The 17,815-nt window shown below is 44.9% G+C and overlaps 1 pseudogene; it reads left to right on the top strand.

Moving 5' to 3' along the window:
* LOC112892926 overlaps positions 1-17,815 on the top strand; it is a 31,105-nt pseudogene that overhangs the window by 12,531 nt on the left and 759 nt on the right.

Below are 17,815 nucleotides of genomic sequence, written 5' to 3' on the forward strand. Positions count from 1 at the left end.
GACCTTATCATGCTCATCACATTGGATGAGATTGAGCTTCTCTTCAATGACATGAAGCCAAAAATCCGCATCAAGAGGATCCTTGGAGCCACGGAAGATAGGTGGGTTGGTGCGGAAGAAATCCCCAAACTTGTTCACTTGCGGCTCCTCCCTAGGAGCTTGAATTCCAACGTTGCCCAAGTTGCCAATATGATTGACCAATTGCCCAAGTAGTTGAGTTTGTTGGGCAAGCACATCCGCGAAAGTGGGGTGGACGGGAGGTTCGGGAAGATTGTTGTTGTTATTCCCACCCGAACCGTTCCCGCGGTTCGTGCCGGTTCCCGAACGCAAATTCATCCTAGCAAGAGTTTAAGATAAGTTAGCGACCAAGGAAGATAAGTAATAATCTTAAGGAGAACGATGGAATGATAAGGTGTAGATAATGAATTGACTCAAGATCCGAACTCAAACGATAACTTATCAAAGAAAATATATATAATTGTGACGATTGCCAAAGATTTGAACATCACCATTCAAGGTCGCTAGGGCAGATTTAGAGAGCAAGATATACGGAAAACGGTCACCCACATGCTTTATAATTGTTATATGCGTATGCGTGCATGTATGCAACATATGAGTGCAATATGTCGTTATCTCACATCGTTTCCACATGGTAATATAGGGCTCATAATCACCTCTTAAGGAAGCACGCATGAAAAGTACACAAATAACTCGCATAAATAATCTACTAATAACACATCGAGGCATGACCATAATCATGAAACCGACTTGACTTTAGTTCACAAGCATCCAATAGAGTTTAACCAACACAAAATGAGCGCGTTTAACGTCCTAGCGCTTAATTCCGCCTTACAACCGCATTACCCCAAGTGCCACGTCCCTCCTACTAGCACTTGGACTAATGGGCGACTTTCCCTCTCACTAGACGTTAGCAAATCATGGGTCAAAAGGCTCCGGGAACCCCAAAAGATTTGCGCGGGTGGCGGGCACCATGTGGAACCGACGCACGGGCAACCCCATCGAAATGGGATTGTATGTTCCCCGCGTCTCGGCCCAAGTACCCACCACATGCGGAAAGCGGTGCGACGGAGGCGCTTCCTCATGCGGCGTGTTCCGCGTCCAATCATCCATGATCTTCCTTGGCAACTTCTTCGACCGAAGAGAAGGCTCCACTTGGTATTGGAGGCAGACGAGATGACTCCTTGTCTCCTCCAACTCCCATACCAAACTCCGGTGCGCCATCTCGTAGGCGGAAATGGTGTCCGCCATGCACGTCTCCAAGGTGTACGGCCCCATCGGAGGCGACACAACATGAGCAATGGGATCCTCAGGTCCCCGCACCGGAAGGTAGGTAAACGGAGTCTCCCAAAGCTCACGGTGCTCGTAGCGAAGACGGGCGATGGCTTCACGTGCCACCTCTTGAATGGCCATCTGCACAGAGAAACCACAGGCGCGGAAGTTGTACTTCACAGCTCCCACCACCCACCTTGGCTCAAGGTGGAGGCTCGCCATGTAGTCCACCAAACCAACACCATAGCCGCGAGCATAAACCTCGTACTCGGGCTGGAAAAAGTAGTGCGAGCTCCTCAACATCTCATTGAGGATCGCCGGGAACCCAATCGTCTCCTGAGCGCGAGTCGCCATGATCATCGTGGCCATCTATCCAATAAGACATGAGAGGTTAAGCATATTTATTTGACAGGTGAAGCATTAGAGAGAATAATAGCTCTGAGACAAAGGGAGGAAGTTAGCAATCAATCCTTAAGTTCAAATTTTACAAGAAATAAATATTAATGCAAGTACTCAATTTTATTTCGCTCTCAACCCCCTTTAAGCAAACTTTTAAGTTCACTTCATGGAACCGTGGCTCTGATACCCGCTGTGAGAACCGCCCAATTTAATATCATTTTAAGCGAAACCGTCGGTCCTTATCATGAAGATGAGAGTTAACTCGTACTCGCACCAATGGCGCGCCACGGGTTAACCCACATCTAAATTTCCAAGAACCAACTTAACTTTTCACCGAAAATAATATTAAACCCGGTAGTCCCGGTATGTGCTCCAACATATGCCCAAGATCACGCATATGCACATACCGTCACAAGCTCATACATCACCATTGATCCACAAAGAGCAAATTTTAATACAAAGTTAAGCCATTAACCATTACAACAATGATATAAGGGAAGGTTCCAAATCTAAAATTTAAGATTCAATAAAGGATACAAGCCTCGGGCTCACAATAACATAGAAGAGATAAAAACCATAAAGCTTAATGTTTATCATGATAATCCCAAGTACGATACGCAGCGGAAAATATAACGATAGATAATATTAATGGCATCTTGCTCAAGGACACCATTGACCATATTGGCCTGTTCCTCGCCCGCGCCGGGTTCGGCGGGGTAGAAATAGCCAAACACCACTTCCGGCTCACCTGCAACTTAGTATAATAAAGCAACATGAGTACAAAGGTACTCGCAAGACTTACGCGAATAAATAGATCAAGGAAAATGCATATGAAGGCTCACAAAAAGGCTTTAGGGTTAAGTAAATTAAATAAGCATGAGCTCCCTAATTCCACCATCTAGCCTCCTAGCATTTTAATTAACTTGCCCAACCCACCTCAAATTTTAGTTAATTAGATAACTCAATTCCTAAGCATCAACAAGAGGGAACGTAACATGCAACCAACCATTCGACCAAAACTTCTACGAAGATTTCGTAGGATAAAGAGTTTGCTCATAACCGAGAGCGCGGCAATTCGAATTGATTCATTAACCTTGCAAGGGTATACAACCTTACCCACACGACACAAGGACCATGTGACTCACCCAACCGATCACGTGGGGTGAGGGGGTACTCGCATCAACCTTTCCCGACAAGTTGTAACCGTTGAACATCACGCCTAGCTTGCGCAGAGAGTTACCTAGGTCCACCGGGGACACCCCTAAGCCTCTCTACAAAGCCCTACGGCCACGCATCTAGGACCGTGCATCAACGACTAGAACTAGAGGGTAATCGGTTTATCCACCCCATGAATGGATATGTGGTAGTACAATAAGTGCTCAATTTCCAAGGTCATCCATGGACAGTCCTTAATCGGTTCAAGCGGACTAAACCTCCGAGACTCCTTTCTCTAGGACCTACTTTCCGCTCGAACCTCAAAACCACACTTCCAAAAAGTCCGATCCAAACCAACAACCCGACACCGGACAACATGCTTAAGATAAAAAAAAAGTGGGTGAAACAAGTGATCATATTCCAATTTTTTCTACAAGATATCTACCAACTCTAGGCACGACTAAGCATTTAGTTAATTAGGTTGCAACTAGCTACGTGTGCCAAGGGCATGGATATACAAAATCAAGAGAGAACATTGCATGAAAATAGGACCAACGATGCAATAGATAAATATTTAACATAAGCATAGATACCCCAAGTGAAATAACTAAATTTAAGCAAGTTAAGTAGGTCAAGGGATCATGCTTAGCTGCTTGCCTTGGTTCTCTTCTTGTTCAACAACACACTCGGCTCCCGGCTCGGTCTCAACGAACTCGGTGGGCTCAACGGGTGCGTGCTCCGGCGTCTCGGTCACTAAAATGCATGAATGAGATATGTGCATTAGGATGATGCTAATGATATGAAAAGAGTTGGTATGATATGAAATGGAAATGAAGTACCACAAGGAGGCACGCAAGCAAAATACACGAAGCTCGATCAATAATTCAAAATCTAAGCCCGAAGGCGAACTTGCTCACACAACATATAGCAAGAATAAATCATGGTTTTATTTCTGCACACAGGGGATCTCAAGAGGAAATCATGAGAGTTGAAATTGCATCAAGAGCATATTTGTGGAAATACTTATGTTATTTATAAATTTCAGCCGCTAAACTCAAGTTAAATCTTAAAAGATACCCAAAGCATCTCTATAAATTCTCAAAGAATTATTGGAGACAGAGGACATGATAACAAAATTAATAGGAGTGGTTTTAGGATTTTATCAGTTTTCTATCAAAAGTTATTCATTTTACAAGTTTGCAGGCAGCAAAACCAAAAATGTATTAAAACCCTATCAAACAGCCTAGGAACATTTACACAAGCTGCACCATGAGATAAAGCATTTCATCAGAAATTTAACAAGATTTAGTATAGCATTTCTAAAGCATCACACGACAAGATTAACAATTAACTTGGTTTAGCATGAATAAACTATAACTCAAGGTATAGGACTCTAACATGCATAAAATTAATTTCTCGAAGTAGATCTATTACAGAGGAGTCAAACAAAACAAATTTTATAATTTTTGGAGATCTACAACAATTTCTATGCAATTTATAAGAATCAGCATGAAATAATGGGGTGAAACGTGGAGCAAAAGGCTAGAGCCACCCGGATCTGGCACTCCCGGGCGCCGACAAGTGGGCCCAGGCTGCCAGCCCCGTGCCGGGCGAAGTCAAGGCCGGCCGCGGCCTTGACCCGCCACGAGGGGCGCTAGCACGCGCCCACGAAGCGGCCCGAGCGCGCGCACGACGTCGCGGCGGCGACCGACGGAGCGCGGCCACGAGGGGCGAACGGAGCGGGGCAGCGCGCGCACGAGGGGCGCGGCGTGACGGGGAAACTCACTGTAAGTGCAATCAAGCTCTTTGTGGGTTTTGGTGTTGATGACCACCTAATTAGGGAACTAATGAGATTCATCGAGATGATATGCAGGAAATTTAAAAAGAGGATGATGTACAGGTTGGAGGATCCCCCAAATTGATATGATGGCTATCTTGACTCATGAAGGCTTAATTTATTTTATATTTTGAATATTGAGTTTAAGGAAAGCCGTACTATAAAGAGGGATCCAAGAACTACTGTCCAACTGTTGAACCAAATGCTCAAATTCTGAAAACCACATCCTCATACTCAACCAAAACAGCCAGCAAAATTTCACATTCAGCAGAGCTGTTTTGATGGGTGCGGCAGTGCCGCGCCTTGGTGCGGCAGTGCTGCACTTAATGTACCGTTGGAATCAGAGGGGTATAAATTCCCCAACGGTTACTGACCTCCTAACAGTGCTCCCAAACGTTCAGATTCGCAGAAGAAAGAACCAGAGCTCTTTTCTCTCTCCTCCATTGCTCCCACCTCTTCCCCCAAGCGGATCTCCACATCCCACCACCAAATCTTGAGGGAAAGTGCAGCAAACTTCGATTGGAGAGCAGATCCACTGATTCCCCTACTCAAAAGAGCATTTGGTTCACGTTTGGCCGGCGGATCTAGGGTTTATTACTCTTGGAGCTTGCTCCTAGCCGGCTAGGCGTCGCCCTTGAGCTTGCCCCTTCGTGTGGCAGCCTTGGGAGGTCTGTAACACTCTCTTGCAGCTAGTAAAATCACCCCTCATCTCAAGAGTTCACCCTCTTGACTTGAGAACGAGGAAGGGCCGACCTTTGTGGTGAAGCCCAAGCCTTTTGTGGCAGCCTCAACAACGTGGACTTAGGCCAGCCTTTGTGGCGACGCCGAACCACGGGATAAATCCTTGTCTTGCGTGCTGATTTACTTTATTGGTTAGTTTCGTTCTTGTTCAAGGTTTGAGGCCGATCTATTTATCTACTGCGTGTTCCCTGTTCTAGTTCCATATATGTGTTGCTGACACCTGCAGGAAGCCTAGAAATTAACTTGATCTACTTTTGGTTCGGCAGTTTTTGAATCCTGTAATTTGTGTTCTGTCTGAGCACGGCAGTGCCACACTCGGCACAGCAGTGCCGCACTCTCCTCTAACGAGAATTTGGAGTTGAGTTTTTGCAGGCCTATTCACCCCCCCCCCTCTAGGCCTCTTTACTGGTCCATTGATCCTACAAGTGGTATCAGAGCCTCGTTGCTTCGTATACGCTTCACCGCGTGAAGTATGGAGACCGGTGGAGGTTCGAGGAAGATCGGTGGCAAGGGAAAAGAAGTTCGCATGGAGGATGTTGGTAGTAGTAGTGAGTTGTCACTATCTACAGCCAGCAACACCACTCTCAAGGATGCTCCCGAAGGAAACACCACCGATGCTATGAGAAGAAAAGAAAGAAAAGAAAGAAGAGAAGCAAAGCTCAAGAAAAAAGAGGAGCGTGAGCAAGAAAAGAAGCTTCAAGAGAAGCTGAGCCGCAAGGAAGCTAGAAGAATCACAAGAGAAGAAAGAGCCAAGAGAAGAGAAGAAAGGGTCAAGAAGGTGTATGAAGCATCATCAAGTGAACTATCATCTAGTTCGGATGATGGTGATGATGATGTATCATATCATGTCTCTAAGGACAGCAAGAAGGGTGAGAAGAAGAAGAAGGATGAGAGCAGCAGTAACAAGAATAAATACTCCGCTGTATCCTTCAATTATTCTTCTTATTTCACTAACCGCGATAAGAAGTCTTTCATTAATGTACCCGCGGGCAAGTTGCCTCATTTTGATGGGACCAACTTTGCCAAGTGGAAGCACTTAATGAGAGCCTATCTTATTGGCCTTCACCCCGGTCTTTGGGAAATTGTGTGCAGTGGTTTTGAAGGACCGGAGGATCCCGAAGCTCCCACAAAGGATGAGCTAGCTGCTGTCCATCTCAACGGCCAAGCCACAAGCATTCTTCTTAGCGCCTTGGATGGAAATGAGTACAATAGAGTGATGAATGTTGATGTTGCAAAACAGATTTGGGACACTTTGCATCTAGCACATGAAGGTGTTGATAAAGTGAGAAAAGCAAAGATTGATTTGTTGATGGCCAAGCTCAACCGGTTTGTCATTGTTGATGGAGAAGGACCACAAGAGATGTTTGATAGGTTGATGATTTTGGTGGGCAAGATTAGAGGCTATGGTGGTGATGAGCTTGATGACCACAAGGTAGTGAAGATTATGTTAGAAGCTTACTCACCGAGAAATGAGACCGTAGTCACCTTGATTAGAGACAAGAAGAAGTTTGAGCACTTCACTCCCAATGATGTGCTTGGAAGACTTTTGACATTTGATATGCAAAGAGAAGAAGCAAATGAGAGAAGAAAGCTTGGTGAGCTGCAAGCAAGGTTGGATGGCATGAAAATCAAAGATGTAGCTCTCAAGGCCAACAAATCAAGCAAACAAGGCTGTTCAAGCAAGGCAAAGGGCAGCAAGCAAACTTCTACTTCTCAGCCCAAGAAAGAGAAGGAAATGCAACAAAATGATGATCCAACTTCCTCCTCAAGCGAAGAAGAAGACCATGGGGCAGATTTCAAGAAGATAGATGATATGGCACTATTCATCAAGAAGTATCACAAAGGGCTGAAATCAAATGGGTACAAGCTTGTGCAAAGAAGGTTCCCAAACAAGAAGAAACGGACTTGCTACAAGTGTGGCAGCACCGAGCACTTCATAGCAAATTGTCCTTATGAGAAGAAAAGTAACAACTACAAGAAGGACAATCATGAAAGCAAGCATGAGCACAAACAAGAGTATAAGAGAAAGAAGAAGCCTATGGGAGAAGCACACATTGGGCATGAATGGGATTCGAGTAAGGAGTCAAGTGAAGAGGATATGAAGATTGCAACCGTAGCCATCCAAAAGACGTCCTCAACACCAAGGCTCTTCAACAACATGTCCGATGATGATGACTACCACTCTCACATTTGTCTTATGGCAAAAGGTGAGAAGGTAAAACTGAAAGCCACATCTCCTCCCTCACCATCTCTTGGTGATATCTCTAGTGAACTTAGTGATAGCTCTAGTGAAGATGATGTCTCTAGTGATGAGGAACTAAATGAGATAACTAGAAAACTAGACCCTTCAACTAAAATCTTCATCATTAAAACTTTGGAGGACTTAGAGAGTGTACAAGCTGAGCTAGCAGCTAGAGATGATGATCTCTTAGCACAAGAAAAGATGTACATTGCTTGCAAGGAAGCTCTTGCATTAGAGAGAAGTGAGGTGTCCTCTTTGCGCAAAGCTTTGGCTAATGAGCAAAGAGAACATGCTCTCACAAAGAAGGCAAATATTGCACTCAATGACAAGTATTGTGTCTTAGATGAAAAGCATAAGGACCTTGAGATGCAATATAACCTTCTTTGGGAGAGCACCTCACATCCTTCTAAAGCAAAGGACACCTCTACTCCCTCCACTAGTCAAGATTGTGGAAAATGTCATAATGTTGATTTGAATATCTATTCCACTAACCTTGCAAACATGGAGGCAATGAGAAAGGAGATTATTAGGCTAAATGCTATGCTGAACAAAAGTGGCAAAGATGAACAAAAGAGGCCAAAATACAAGGATGGGAGATTACCTCACATCAAAAATGGACTTGGTCATGAAAGGGGTAACAAAACCAATGGTCGCAAAGTGATCAATGGTTTTGAGTGTGTTCAGTTCATCAGCAAAGGGAAGATAGGTACAGATAGACCTGCACAGTGTGTGACACAAAAGCCAACCCGAGCAGCACAGCCTGTCAAGCGCAGCAGTGCTGCTGTGAAGGGCGGCAGTGTCACGACCCCAAGAAAGGGGAAGGTCACCTACTTTTCCTTTGCTCATGATAAGCCCAAGAAGCAGGTCTACAAAGTGAAGAATGAGCCCCAGAAGTCGAAGAATACCATCTGGGCCACCCCAAACAGATATTCTTATCAACCGAAGGCTCATGCATATAGACAAAGCTTGAGTTCATGCTTTGTGCTGAAGAAAAACAGCAAGGGGGAGGTGTATGCCAAATATGTTGGCAAGGACAGAAATGTTTATATTAACACCTCTATTTGGGTTCCTAAGATTCTTGTTACTAATATGCAAGGCCCCAAAAATATTTGGGGACCTAAATCAAGGAACTAAATCTGTTTTGTAGGCATACTCCTCCGGTGGATCAAGTTGGGTGCTTGACAGCGGATGTACAAATCATATGACCGGAGAAAGGAGTATGTTCTCATCATATTCCCCAACTACAGATTCGAATGAGAATATTATTTTTGGTGATAACTCAAAGGGGGATGTGATTGGTCTTGGTAAAGTTGCTATTACACTTGAGCATTCAATTTCTGATGTTTTACATGTTGATTCGTTGAGTTACAATTTGTTGTCGGTTTCACAACTTTGTGAGAAAGGCTTCAATTGTCTCTTTACGGATAAGGGTGTGGAAGTCTTTAGTAGGGAGGATTCCTCTATTGTCTTCACAGGCCGCCTCAAGAACAAGCTCTACTTAGTTGATTTCAACAAAAGTGAGCCTACGCTTAAGACCTGTTTAGTGGCAAAATCTAGCATGGGTTGGTTATGGCATCGCCGACTAGCTCATGTTGGGATGAGGAACTTGGCCAAACTACAAAAGGACGACCACATTCTTGGACTAACCAATGTTGATTTTGACAAAGACAGGATTTGTAGCGCTTGCCAAGCCGGAAAGCAAGTAGGCGTACCTCACCCACCAAAAAGCATCATGACCACCACTCAACCTTTGGAGTTGATTCATATGGATCTCTTTGGACCGGTTGCCTACCTTAGCATCGGGGGTAACAAATACGGATTAGTTATTGTTGATGATTATTCCCGTTTCACTTGGGTATTCTTTGTCTTTGATAAGTGCCAGGTACAGGACAAGGTAAAGACATTTGTAAGAAGGGCACAAAAGGAATTCGGTCTCCCTATCAAGAAAGTGAGAAGCGACAATGGGACCGAATTTAGAAATACCCAAGTTGAAGAATTTCTTGATGATGAGGGCATCAAGCATGAGTTTTCAACCCCATACACCCCTCAACAAAATGGTGTAGTAGAGAGGAAGAATAGGACACTCATTGACATGGCAAGGACAATGCTTAATGAGTACAAGGTGTCAGATATCTTTTGGTGTGAAGCCGTTAACACCGCTTGTCATGCCATCAACCGCCTCTACTTACACAAGAAACTTAAGAAGACTTCATATGAACTTCTCACCGGTAACAAACCAAAGGTATCATACTTTAGGGTGTTTGGGTGCAAATGTTTCATTCTAAACAAAAGGCCCCGAACCTCTAAATTTGTACCTAAAGTTGATGAAGGCATTCTTCTTGGTTATGGATCAAATGAGCATGCCTATCGTGTCTTCAACAAAACCTTGGGTAGAGTTGAAGTCACAATAGATGTGACATTTGATGAATCTAACGGCTCTCAAGTAGAGCAAGTTGATTCAAGTGTTGTAGGAAAGGAGGATCCACCATGTGAGGCAATCAAGCAATTGGCCATCGGTGATATTAGGCCACAAGAAGTTCAGGCCACAGACGAGGAGGATCCACAAGCTGTTGCTGCACAAGATTCCGCTGACGTACTCGATGACCAAGTGCAGCACACTCCTGCTGGAAATCAGCAGAGTGGCAGTGCCGCACTTAGGAGCGGCAGTGCTGCTCCCTCTACCTCGGCAACAGCTTCACCGACTCCTGCACCACCAATTCAGGGGGTCAATCTTGATCCCATATTTGAAGTAGAAGAAGCTGAAGGTGAAGAAGAAGAAGAAGAAGGTGTTGAGCATCCTAAACTACGCCAAACCATTCAACGGGATCACCCTATTGACAACATCATTGGAAGCATCCGAAAGGGGGTAACAACAAGATCACATTTGGCAAGTTTCTGCCAACACTACTCTTTTGTGTCACCCAAGGAACCAACCAAAATTGAAGATGCTCTCAAGGATCCAGATTGGGTTTTGGCAATGCAAGAAGAGCTCAACAATTTTGAGAGAAATCAAGTGTGGAGCTTGGTGGAAAGACCCAAGACCAACATCATCGGCACCAAGTGGGTCTTCCGCAACAAGCAAGATGAGAATGGCGTGGTGATAAGGAACAAGGCAAGATTGGTAGCTCAAGGCTTCACTCAAGTTGAGGGCTTGGACTTTGACGAAACATATGCACCGGTGGCAAGACTTGAAGCAATCCGGATACTTTTAGCCTTTGCTGCTCATCATGACTTCAAGTTATACCAAATGGATGTCAAAAGTGCATTTCTCAATGGTCCAATTCAAGAATTGGTGTATGTGAGGCAGCCACCAGGATTTGAAGATCCCAAGTTCCCCGACCACGTCTTCAAGCTCCATAAGGCGCTCTATGGGCTTAAGCAAGCTCCAAGAGCATGGTATGAATGCCTTAAGGATTTCTTACTCAAACAAGGCTTTGAAATAGGCAAAGCCGATCCTACACTCTTTACACATAAAGTTGGTAATGATTTATTTGTGTGCCAAATATATGTCGATGACATAATATTTGGTAGTACTAATCATGTGTATGTTGAAGAGTTTAGTAGGACCATGACAAAGAGATTTGAGATGTCTATGATGGGTGAACTCAAGTTCTTCCTTGGATTTCAAGTCAAGCAAATGAAGGAAGGGACATTCATATGCCAAACCAAGTACACCCAAGATATGTTAAAGAAGTTTGACATGGTGAATGCAAAGCCTATCAAAACTCCCATGCCAAGCAATGGACATCTTGATCTAGATGAAGAAGGAGCACCCGTGGAGACCAAGGTATATCGTTCCATGATAGGCTCTTTACTTTATCTTTGTGCATCTAGGCCCGACATTATGCTTAGTGTGTGCATGTGTGCTAGATTTCAAGCTAACCCGAAAGAGTGCCATTTAACGGCTGTTAAGAGAATCTTGAGATATTTAGTGCACACTCCTAACCTTGGCTTGTGGTATCCCAAGGGCTCTAAGTTCAATCTACTTGGGTATTCGGATTCCGATTACGCCGGTTGCAAAGTAGATAGAAAAAGCACTTCGGGGACTTGTCAATTCCTTGGACGGTCCCTAGTGTCTTGGAGCTCTAAGAAGCAAAATTGTGTAGCCCTTTCCACTGCCGAGGCCGAGTATGTTGCAGCCGGTGCATGCTGTGCTCAACTACTTTGGATGAAGCAAACCTTAAAAGATTTCGGATGTCAATACTCAAAAATCCCACTCTTGTGTGACAATGAAAGTGCTATCAAACTTGCAAACAATCCTGTAGCACACTCTCGCACCAAACACATTGACATCCGTCATCACTTCTTGAGAGACCACGAACTTAAAGGAGATATCGAAATTCGCCATGTGAGCACCGAAAAACAACTAGCCGATATCTTCACTAAACCTCTTGATGAGTCAAGGTTTTGTGCTTTGCGCAGTGAGCTAAATATACTTGATTCTCGTAACGTGGTTTGAACTCCTGCACACCTTTTGAGTGATCAACTAGCATGTGTAGGAAAAGAATTTTAAAATAAAACATCATATTGGGTTTCAAAACTAATTGCAAAACTAGCTCCAAAGTTTCTGACCATAGCTTGTATTGATTATTTGTTTCTGGTCATGAAATTTGGAAAATATAGGTCCATATCTAAGATAGGAAGAGTCACCTAGATGGTAGCTAAAACTGGTCACACTGGGCAGGTGCGGCAGTGCCGCTCCTAGTGCGGCAGTGCCGCACTTACGGTTTTCTATTAAAAATTTACCCGTGACTTATTCTCTCTGTGGGGGCCCGTTTTTATTCTTTCCTATCTACTCTGGCCCCGCAGTAACTCTTCCTCTCTCTCTCTCTTCTCCCCGTCGCCCGTGACCGTGCGCTCTCTCTCCCTCTCGCGCGCACACGGGGTGACGGCCGCCGCGCGCCCTGCCACAGCAGTGCTGCGCCGCCCCTGGGTGTCCTCCTGCTCGACAGCACCCAAGGGCTAGGGTTCCTGGCCGGACCCCTTCTCTCCTTTCCTCTCCATTCCACGCGGGCAGTCAAGGTGAAACCCTAACCAAATCTGTTTGTGTCTGATCTATGCAATGAGATGTTTTTGCTCTCGGATTTCTGTTTCTAGATGCAAAGTGGGGTATTTAGAATTGATTTTGATGGTTTAAATTGAATCAATTTGGTGTTCCATGATTTGGAAGAAAAAGGGGGAGGGCGGCAGTGCTGCCCAAGGCAGAACATCAATGTTCTGTGTTGATTCAAACAGCAATTTACCCCTCTTTCATCCACATCATTGATAACCAAATAGATTGGATTTACTCTCTACAAAGTCAAGTCTTTATTTCCCATGTTTATTCTCTCAAATTCATGAGCAAATATCATAATTTTTTAGACTGTGATTCAGAGATTTTGATAAAGAAAAGATGGAGCATGGTGATGATCAGAGAGGCAAGAGGAAGCCAATTAGGAAACAGCTTGCTCGCAGAGGCAGGGGGAGAGGATCCAGTAGCAGTGCAGCCCCTAGAGAGTCAATTGACAGGGAAACTAACAGGCAGAACATGCACCAGGATGATTTGCAACAGCAGATTGGGTACACCATCCCTACTGAAGGTGATCAAGGCACTCCTCTTCACCTTGCAAATGCTAACATTGGATACATGGTCTTAAGAACAGAAGAATTTAACCTCACAGCTCCAAAGAATGCAGCAAATCACCGTTTTGAAAGCTATTACAGAAAATTCAAGGAAGTGGCAGATGCTAGAGAGGTCAATACTTACACAAATCCAAAGAGTCTAGTTGTTGACCATAGATTTTGGGATGGGTTCCATTCCAACTTCTATGCTTCTGTCATCTTCGACTGTAAGAAGAGTAAGATTTGCAAGATGCACTATATTGACTGGGCAGCTATGAGAGATAAAAATGAACCCGAGTTCAATGCTGCAATTAACACTTGTGAGAAATATGAGTTGACTAACATCATGGGTTTCAGGTATAATTGGAATGTGGAAATCCTTGCTCAGTTTCATTCCACATACTTTTGGAACAGGGATTCAGATGAGATCCACTGGATGACTGATGGTAGACACTACCGTGTTAGCTTTACCACTTTCTGTCAGATTCTTGGTTTTGGGCAGATGCACAGGACTTACTCCAGGATTCACCAGGATAATCCTTTCAGGGTCAGTGACATTAGCCATTGTTGGAGAGACCCCAGCCAGGCAGATGGCAAGAGGAGTGGTCTGAAAAGCTACTATTATGTCATGAACAACCTTCTGAGGAACATCATTGATCCTAAGGATGGAGCAGCTTCAGATATTTGTGGTTTTGTGAGGAACTTGCTTGCTCGTTTTCCTGATGGTGAGAAATTCAATGTTGGTAGGTTCATTTGGGTGCAGCTAGCTTATGCTATGGATGATGCTAGGAGGAGTCTGCCCTATGCTCCCTATCTTATGTTCATGATTGAGAGGGTCTCTGGTTATATATTTCCTAAGGATGGTTTCCACACCGTCTATAATATTGAGAAGACCCAGTCTTATGCAGCAGCCACAGAGACAGTTGGTGGCACCTCCAGGGGTCGTGAGGACATTCCCGAGAGTTCTCACTCTAGGTCTCGCTCTAGGAGCAGTGGCAGAGGACTGAGTAGCACAGTCAAAGCCTGGATGAGAGCTATCTTTGGACATTGCTCTTATGCTTCTCAGACAGCCTATGACACAAGGATGGAGCTCAGAGAGTCACTCCAAAGGACCAGAGAGCGTGCTGGGCTTGCACCATTTCCACCTGCTCCTGTCCCACCTCAGTTTGAGTTGCCTGATCTTTCTGGGACAGAGCAGAGCAGTGACTCAGGACAGCATTCCAGTGATGATGATGAGTGATTCCTCTATATTCTCTTCTCTTTTTGGTACTTGATGCCAAAGGGGGAGAAAATTAGAGGGGTCAAACCTTTTTCGATGATGTGTCCATGCTGCAGCTGCGCTTCATGTCATAACCGATGAGAGTAGATGTTAGGTTGTGAGTTTGAGAGTCGATCAAAACTCTATTTGTGTAATATTACTACCTATTTGACTCCATCTATATCGGTTTGTGTGCTGTAGTGTACTTCATATTTATGCTAGGGATATTATCTATCATACATGTCTTGCTGTGAAATTTTCATGTTGATCTGACTGATGCAAATGAGTGCGGCAGTGCTGCACCCCATTGCAACAGCCAGATTCTGTTATGCTCTGAACTGTCACATGCATCACGTATTATTATTTTGACACAGTGTTCAGCATCCCACAGCAGGCATGGATGTAGGGGGAGCCCCCAAATCACATCTAAATATATGAACTTTGACCTTTATGTCAAAATTGGAATTCAAATCCAACTCATATATTTAGGGGGAGGCTCCTACATCCATTTCTCGAAAAAGTCTCAGTGTTAGTTTATACTTTTGTAAGCTTTAATTGGGTTGTCATCAATCACCAAAAAGGGGGAGATTGTAAGTGCAATCAAGCTCTTTGTGGGTTTTGGTGTTGATGACCACCTAATTAGGGAACTAATGAGATTCATCGAGATGATATGCAGGAAATTTAAAAAGAGGATGATGTACAGGTTGGAGGATCCCCCAAATTGATATGATGGCTATCTTGACTCATGAAGGCTTAATTTATTTTATATTTTGAATATTGAGTTTAAGGAAAGCCGTACTATAAAGAGGGATCCAAGAACTACTGTCCAACTGTTGAACCAAATGCTCAAATTCTGAAAACCACATCCTCATACTCAACCAAAACAGCCAGCAAAATTTCACATTCAGCAGAGCTGTTTTGATGGGTGCGGCAGTGCCGCGCCTTGGTGCGGCAGTGCTGCACTTAATGTACCGTTGGAATCAGAGGGGTATAAATTCCCCAACGGTTACTGACCTCCTAACAGTGCTCCCAAACGTTCAGATTCGCAGAAGAAAGAACCAGAGCTCTTTTCTCTCTCCTCCATTGCTCCCACCTCTTCCCCCAAGCGGATCTCCACATCCCACCACCAAATCTTGAGGGAAAGTGCAGCAAACTTCGATTGGAGAGCAGATCCACTGATTCCCCTACTCAAAAGAGCATTTGGTTCACGTTTGGCCGGCGGATCTAGGGTTTATTACTCTTGGAGCTTGCTCCTAGCCGGCTAGGCGTCGCCCTTGAGCTTGCCCCTTCGTGTGGCAGCCTTGGGAGGTCTGTAACACTCTCTTGCAGCTAGTAAAATCACCCCTCATCTCAAGAGTTCACCCTCTTGACTTGAGAACGAGGAAGGGCCGACCTTTGTGGTGAAGCCCAAGCCTTTTGTGGCAGCCTCAACAACGTGGACTTAGGCCAGCCTTTGTGGCGACGCCGAACCACGGGATAAATCCTTGTCTTGCGTGCTGATTTACTTTATTGGTTAGTTTCGTTCTTGTTCAAGGTTTGAGGCCGATCTATTTATCTACTGCGTGTTCCCTGTTCTAGTTCCATATATGTGTTGCTGACACCTGCAGGAAGCCTAGAAATTAACTTGATCTACTTTTGGTTCGGCAGTTTTTGAATCCTGTAATTTGTGTTCTGTCTGAGCACGGCAGTGCCACACTCGGCACAGCAGTGCCGCACTCTCCTCTAACGAGAATTTGGAGTTGAGTTTTTGCAGGCCTATTCACCCCCCCCCCCTCTAGGCCTCTTTACTGGTCCATTGATCCTACACTCACCCGCAGCGCCGGCGGGTGGAGCGAGGCGGCGAGCGACGGCGCGACGGAGCTCGGCGGCGGCGGGAAGAGGCGGACGTGGAGGAGGCTCGGGCGGCGAAGGGGGAAGGCCGGGGAGGGCTTGAATCGAGCGAGGGGATGGAGGAGGTGCTTCGTGCGCGGGGAATCGGGCGGAGGTGGAGCGACGGCGGCGGATTGCGGCAGCGAGCGGCTCGGACCGGGAGAGGAAGAAGCGGCTAGGGTTGGAGAGGAGAGAAAGGGGAACGGGAGCGGTTTGAAGTGGGGAGGGGAAGAGAGAGCGGCGAGCGCGCGGGGGAAATGAAGCGGCGGCGGCCACACAGGCCCAGCCAGCGGCCGCCGGAGTGCGCCACCGCGCGGGCGCCCAACGGGCAGGCGCAGAGGCGCGGGAGGCACAGGCTGACGCGCGGGCCCGGGCACGCGGGAGAGAGAGGAGCTGACGGGTGGGGCCGGGAGAGAAGAGAACAACCGAAAAAATGGAAGGCCAACTTCAAAACTCTAACAAAAATACTTCCCAGGCTCCAAAAATCATCAAATTTTTACTGAAGCAAGATCATACTAGCAAGAATATAATGCAACAACAAACACTCAAAAAGACGTCACAAATTGCCCACAATAAATCATACAAATCTGCAGTTTTCAAACTTTCCAAGAATTTTATGGCTCGGCAGATACATCCAAAAATTGAGTAAAAATATCTAAAACTCATTATTTTAAATATAGTATTTGAATAAAATATTTGGGGGCGCAGCCACATAGCAATTTTTAAACTTCCTTCACAAGCTACACTCAACAATAACAGGAAAAATTGGGTAACTCATGTCAAAACATGCACATGATGCTTGATTATGCTTGGATGATGCTCATGATGATGTTTTAAATTTTTATCTTGTGCTTTTACATTTTGGGTCGTGACAATTTTCAGGTGAGAAATCCATCTGGATGTAACATTTGCAAATATCTGTAGTGAGTAAGTTCCAGTTTTCTTTTGTCATTTCTCTCTATGGATCTTATTATCCTCTATTTTAGGGATGGAGTTGGTGAGTGCCAGTTTAATGAGGTTCTGAGCATTGAGCTGGCTCAGATCGTTGAGGTAAAAGGGCCCTTTTAGTTACTCTTGGTGCTCCTATTGCATACTCATCTTTTTAAAATTATGTATACTCTCGGTTTGATGTAGGCTTGTAAGTTTCTTGATGATAACTGGTTCCCCAAGGTCACTGTGATTATTGCACAGAAGAACCACCACCCAGAGACGACAATGTGACTAATGTCCCTGCTGGTATACCTCGATTTTTCAGTTAAATAGGATTCTCCAATCATGTTCTTCAAACCATGTGTCTTCTTAATTTCCTCGTGCCGAAATCTCAACTGCGCAGGTACTGTTGTGGACACAGGAGTCTGCCATCCCAGGAACTACGATTTCTACACGTGTGCACATGCTGGCATGATTGTAAGTTTGTTCAATT

This window comes from Panicum hallii, chromosome 5 (genome assembly GCF_002211085.1).
Source record: "Panicum hallii strain FIL2 chromosome 5, PHallii_v3.1, whole genome shotgun sequence".
Taxonomy (NCBI): Eukaryota; Viridiplantae; Streptophyta; class Magnoliopsida; order Poales; family Poaceae; genus Panicum; species Panicum hallii.